This window comes from Physeter macrocephalus, chromosome 3 (assembly GCF_002837175.3).
Source record: "Physeter macrocephalus isolate SW-GA chromosome 3, ASM283717v5, whole genome shotgun sequence".
Taxonomy (NCBI): domain Eukaryota; kingdom Metazoa; phylum Chordata; class Mammalia; order Artiodactyla; family Physeteridae; genus Physeter; species Physeter macrocephalus.
This window is the reverse complement of record NC_041216.1, coordinates 18266574-18273551: the sequence shown is the minus strand read 5'-3', so window position 1 is coordinate 18273551 and position 6978 is coordinate 18266574. Positions and strand designations below refer to the sequence as shown.

The following is a 6978-nucleotide window of genomic DNA, read 5'->3' as shown; positions in this document are numbered from 1 at the left end:
CTGATTCACTTTGTTATAAAGCAGAAACTAACACACCATTGTAAAGCAATTATACTCCAATAAAGATGTTAAAAAAATACAGTATATGTATAACTGGATCACTTTTCTGTACACCTGAAACTAACACAACATTGTTAATCAATATACTCCAATATAAAATGAAAATTAGAAAAAAAAATACAAAATAGAACCATAGGAAAAAAAGCAGTGAAACCAAGGTCAACAAAATTGACAAAACTTTAGCTAAACTGAATAAGAAAAAGAAAAATAAGAGAGATAAATAAATAAAATCAGAAATCAACAAGGGGACATTTTAACTGATTTTACAGAAATAAAAAGGATTATAAAGAGAATGCCATAAACAATTATACACCAAAATTTAGATAACCTATACGAAATGGTCAAACTCCTAGAAGCACAAAACCTATGAAAACTGAATCATGAAAAAACAGAAAAACTAAACGGACCTATAACTGGAAAGGAGACTGAATTACTCGTCAAAAACCTTGCAACGAAGACAAGCCCAGGACTGCATGGTTTCAGTGGTGAATTTTACCAAACATTTAAAGAATTAACAACAATCCTCCTCAAATTCTTCCAAAAAACTGAAGAAGAGTGAACACTTCCAAACTCATACTATGAGCCTAACATTATCCTGATACTAAAGACAGATAAAAACAATACAAGGAAAGTACTGACTAATATCCCTAATATAAATATCCACAACAAAATACTAGCAAACAGAATTCAATAGCACATCAAATGGATTATACACCATAACCAAGTGAGATTTATTCCTGAAATGCAAGGTTTCAACAAACAAAAATCAATCAATATAATACCCCCACACTAACAAAATTAAGAGAAAAAAACCACAAGATCATTTGAACTGATGCAGAAAAACCATCTGATAAACTTCAACACCCTTTCATGATAAAAATACTCAACATACTAGGAACAGAAGAAAACTACTTCAATATAATAGAGGCCATACATGAGAAGTTCACATCTAACATCATACTCAATGGTGAAAGACTGAAAGCTTTTCCTTTAAGATCAGGAATAGGACAAAGATGCCTGCTTACACCACAACTATTCAACATAGTACTGGAAATTCTATCCAGAGCAATTAGACAAGAAAAAAAAATAAAAAGAATCCAAATTAGGGAAAAAAAAGATTATCTCTGTTTATAGACAGCATAATCTATGCAGAGAGCCCTAAGGATTTCATAAAAGTCTGTTAGAAGTAATAAGCAAATTCACCGGTTACAGTGTAAATAATAAACACATAAAAACTAGTTCTTTCTATACATTAACAATAAATCTGAAAAGGAAATTAGGAAAACAATTCCATTTACATTGGGAGTTTGGGATTAGCAGATGCAAACTATTATATATAGAATGGATAAACAACAAGGTCCTACTGTATAGCACAGGGAACTACAGTCAATATCCTGTGATAAAACATAATGCTAAAGACTATGAAAAAGAATGTATATATATCTGTAACTGAATCACTTTGCTGTACAGCAGAAATTAACACAACATTGTAAATCAATTATACTTCAATCAATTTTTAAAAAAGAAAATTCCATTTATAATAGAATCAAAAAGAATAAAATACTTTGAAATAAAATTAACCAAGGAAGTGAAAGACTTGTACACTGAAAACTACAAAATGTTGCTTAATGAAATTAAAGAAGCCATAAATAAATGGAAAGAGATTCCATGTTCATGAACTGAAATACTTAATATTGTTAAGATGTCAATACTTCCCAAAGTAATTTACAGATTCAATGCAATCCCTATCAAATCCCAATGACATGTTCTGCAGCTACAGAAAACTCCACCCTAAAGCTCACATGGAAATCTCAAGGGACTGTGAAAAGCCAAAATATTCTTGGAAAAGAAGAACAAAGTTGGAGATCTCAAACATCTTGATTTCAAAACTTATTACAAGTCTACAGAAATCAAAACAATATGATACTGGCATAAAGATAGAATATAAGCAAATGGAAGAGAATAAAGACTCCAGAAATAAACCCTCATATGTATGACCAAATTATTTTTTACAAGGGTACCAAAACTACTCAATGGGGAAAGGAGAGTCTTTAAAACAAATGGTGTTAGAAAAACTGGATATCCACATGCAAAAGAAGGAAGCTGGACCCTTACCTTTCACCATATACAAAAATTAACTCAAAATGTATAAAAGACCAAATCCTAAGCGCTAAGAATATAAAAATCTTAGGAGAAAATATAGGGAGAAAGTTTTATGATACTGGATTTAGCAATGATTTTTGGATATGACACCAAGAATACAAGAAACAAAAGAAAGAAAGATACACTGGACTATATCAAAACTAAAAACTAGGGCTTCCCTGGTGGCACAGTGGTTGAGAGTCCGTCTGCCGATGCAGGGGACATGGGTTCGTGCCCCAGTCCGGGAAGATCCCACATGCCGCGGAGAGGCTAGGCCCATGAGCCACAGCCGCTGAGCCTGCGCGTCCGGAGCCTGTGCTCCGCAACGGGAGAGGCCACAACAGTGAGAGGCCCGCGTACCGCAAAAACAAACAAACAAACAAAAAACCAAAAAAAATAAAAACTACTAGGCATCAAAGGACACAATGAGGGAAAAACTCACAAAATTGGAGAAAATATTTGTAAATCATATATCTGAAAAGAAGTTAATATACAGAAATACTACAATTCAACAACAAAAAAAACACGGGTAAAGAAAAAATGGGTAAAGAATTTGAATAGACATTTCTCCAAAGAAGGTACACAAATAGCCAGTAAGCACATGAAAAGATATTCAACGTCGCTAATCACTGGAGAAAAATGCAAATCAAAACTACAAAGACATACTAACTCACACCCATTAGGATAGCTACTAAAGAAAAAAAGAAAGAAAATACAGAAAATAACAAATGTTTGGTTAGGATGCAGAGAAACTGGAACCCTTGTGCGTTGCTGGTACGCATGTAAAACAGTGCAGCCAGTATGGAACACAGGATGACAATTCTCCAAAAAATGGAAAATAGAATTGTCAGGTAGTTGAGCAATTCTATTTCTGGTATATACGCAAAAGATTTAAAAGCACAGCCCTGAAGAGATGTTTATATACCTATGTTCACAGAAGTATTCACAATAGCCAAAAGGTGGAAGCAACTCAAGTGTCCAGTGACAGGTGAATGGATAAACAAAATGTATATACATATAATGGAGTACTAGTCGGTCATAAAAAGTAAGGAAATTCTGATACATGCAACAACATGAATGAACCTTGAAGAGATTATGCTAAGTGAAGTAACCCAGTCACAAAAAGACAAACAGTGTATGATTCCACTTATGAGGTACTTAGACTAGTCAAATTTAAAGACAGAAAATAGAATGGTTATTGCCAGATGGTAGGGGAAGAGCGGGTGGGTGTTATCATTTAATGGGTACAGAGTTTTAGTTGTACGAGATGAAAAGAGTTTTAGAGATAGATGGTAGTGATGGTTGCACAAATATGTGGATGTACTTAATATCACTGGACTATACAGTTTTAAATGGTTAAGACAGCAAATTTTACATGTATTTACCACATTTAAAAAATTTTTAAAGTATCAACACACATTATCACAAGATCTGATCACAAACAACTTTGTTTTGAAAGCATTTATTCAACTTCATCAATTAGCTGTCAGACTAATACATATCTGTATATACACATATATACTTGCTTATTTATATCTTGTTGAATTTTAAGCAGTACTTGATCAAGTAGACCTCTCTAAACAATGACAACTTGATATGGCACTGTAATCCACCTGAAACTCATAAATGGTAGCTAATTATAAAAAAATCACCTAATACAGACTTTAAAATCATCATTTAATGGTCTGCACAACACACAATGCCTTTTATATATTTCAGTGAAGGGAAAAACCAAGTTCTTATCTTTTATTTCCAAGGAAGGAGAGTAACACAGAGAATCAGACCCAGGCCGAATATATATACAACTACCTCATAAAGAGGTTTTAAATGAAAACAAAAAAACTTCCCCCTCCCCACACTGGACATCATCAAAGAAACACTACAAATGACCATAGGAAATATAAATAATTCCTCCATTACAGAGGAAAACATTGTTTCTGCATGTCATTCAGGGTTCAGTGAGACATCTGTTGCAACTAACTGCCAATCTTACAAGAAGTGGAGAACCACTTTCTCTTTTCCCAAATCTGAATTTATCTGCTGTGGAATAGCTGAGTTTACTTGATATCATTTTGTAACTTCTTCTCTGGAACATGCCCAAGCACCATGGCTGAACCTTAGATTTTCAGGTCCAGACAATTTTAACACTGAGAAACAACCAATTTTTTCATTTATCTATTGCAACAGGTCAGGTATGGAACCACAAATAGCCAGTGCAATTGCTGCAATTACTTTCAAATGGTGTTAAGTCAATCCCATTTACATAGAGTGAATTAGAAGGTATGTCCTTCCAGGTATATTAAATTCCTAATGACTGCACCAACTAAAAAGATGCTAAAATAGAAATCCCAGTAAATACTCAAAATAAAAACAAATCCTCTCATGTTTCCTTAATATTTTTTTGAAACAGAGAATGAAGCAAATTAAAAACAGTGCAATAACTGTTTAATGCACAAGTCATTTTTTTCATCCACCATAAAAAGGTATGCATTTCCCATAGTATCAAGCACTGTAAGTAATGTAATTTTATAGACTACTAGACTAATTAAATATTCCCACTTAAACATTACTGTAAACAGAATGCTGGCATTATTTCTTCCTAATGAATCCATTTTCCCTTTTCCTTTCGAAATAATCTCGGACTCAAGTTCATATGCTGCACCTCGAAGAGCAACACTCAGATGTCAAAAAGAATTAATCACAGGGACTCACTGCACTTCCCAGACAAATGAGAAGATTATGATTACTAGATATGCTCAGGCTTCCAAGTGCTTTCTCTTTCAGAGCCAAGCATGTAAATAGGTACACAGGGTAATAATAATCACATTGTGACACACTGAAAGACTCAATTACAGTACCCATTGGTGCCAACCCTGAGTACAAGGTGAGTAAATCAAGAAAATCAGAGTAACACTACAAATATCCTAAGTTAATATTAATAAAATCCAGCAAATATACATCACTAACATTTCTATTTCAAAAAAGCATGTGCTTTAACTTCACAAAAAGGAAAAGTTCCTACATAAAAGTTTCATACCTAAATACCTCAATGATGGCCCTGAAGCAGCCAAGATGAGTATTTGTCCAGAATACAAGCTAAAGCGTATTGTGCAGAATTATCTTCTGGATAATTAGAAGGCTATCTTCTTTTCCTACCCTTTTATTTAAATATCAAAGCTTTCATATTTACATTGAAAGAAGTGAAATAGTACTGGCCAACTATAATATTCAAAGTTATCTACAAGGGAGAACACTCATCAGTGGGTCTGCGTTATGATTCTTCTATCTTGGGATGCTAAATGTAGTAAGAAAATAAAAATCCCCTAACAAGCTATTTTTAGATCATCACTGAGCTGGTTAAATAAATATTATGCCTGCTGTGTAACGTGACTCCCTTAGTACTTACTCTGCCAATAATAAACAGACATCATGCACACTCTATCACATGAGACAGGTTTAGAAAACAGCTGAGTCACCCACCAATAGTCTTCCTGCTCCCAGTAACTCAGTGGAAATTTCTGTCTCACTACAACACTTGGCTTCTCCCATTCCCACTAATAAGTTACAATTCCCTTAAATCTTTCCCTCAATAATATCGACTTTCAGTTTATGAGAAAGCTCATTTTAAGAATCACATAGCTCTCCCCCCACCCCAATTAACACACCAGTGTTCCTGACAATACAAAAACAAAGACAAGCAAAAACAGGAGGCTAATTAGGCTGGCAAACATCTCAATTAGGCCAGTCTACTCTGGAGAAAAACATGTCTCTCCAGTTGACAAGGAGGTACTTAACCACTGCACTGTTCACACAGCTTATGCTTTTTTGGACATGACCAATACATCCCCTAGGTTTTCCTTCCAAAGTATCCCTGAATGACACAGTCTACATTCTTGACCTCAACTACAGTTAATAAGGCCTCAAAGCAAAATTGCTTTAGATTTTCTTTCCTTTGAGGATGCTACTTAGTAGTGTCGTCAATGAAAAACATTAAGCACACAAAAACTTTTTTTGGAATGAAATAAACTCTCACACCATACATTTTTTAAAATGCAGCAACTCAATTTTTTTTCCCAGCACCAACATAAGTCCTGAAGATAAAGTTGAAAAAGACATGGTTCCTGTGCTCAAGGAATTGACAACTTACCTAACTCAACTGTAAAAGAATATAGAAAGTGCTTTAAAGAGTGTGACTAACATGTCAAGAAGCAAAGCAAAACCTGATTAATTCTTCCTGGGAGAAGATTTCCAGAGAGCCTCCACAGGTCACAGTTCAACAAGGGATGGGAATGTAGGGGAGCAGTCGGCCATATGAGGAGAGGAGCACAATGTGTAAGCAAAACAAAAAGTGTAACAGAAGCACAAAAACCTGGAAAATGGAAAAGTCGGAAAAGTCTGCTGAACTCTGAAAAGGTCAGTGATGCGAGCGCATAGGGGTGGGTAAGCCAGTGTGGCCACAGAATTAGATTAGGGCTGAATTAAAAAGATATGTCAAGATATGTAAGGACTTTATCTTAAAAGGAACCCCAGGATATTTTGAACAGGGCAGCAATATCATTGGATTTGTTTAATGAAAAGGACTATTACAATAATATGGAGTCCTGGAGAAAAGGATCCACATCAGGGTTACCAGTTAGGTAGCTTTATTATAGTCTAGGTACATGATGATAAGGGTCTGGTCTATCATGATGAATCTAGACAAAGGAGGCATATTTCAAAATAACTGGTATACTGAAATAGCAGGACTTCTAAGTCACTAGATATAAATGGTAAGGA

At 34.6% G+C, this 6978-nt stretch overlaps 1 protein-coding gene across 17 annotated transcripts in view; it reads right to left on the bottom strand.

Moving 5' to 3' along the window:
* The window catches only part of EIF4G3 (eukaryotic translation initiation factor 4 gamma 3), a 384857-nt gene that overhangs the window by 215204 nt on the left and 162675 nt on the right, over window positions 1–6978 (bottom strand). Inside the window, exon 1 of one of the 17 annotated variants that reach the window (XM_028487773.2) lies at window positions 5240–5367. The exons of the other annotated variants lie outside the window; for them this stretch is intronic. The gene's annotated coding sequence lies outside the window, so the exon portion shown is untranslated. Of the gene's footprint in view, window positions 1–5239; window positions 5368–6978 lie in introns of those variants that run through there. 17 annotated transcript variants of the gene reach the window in all.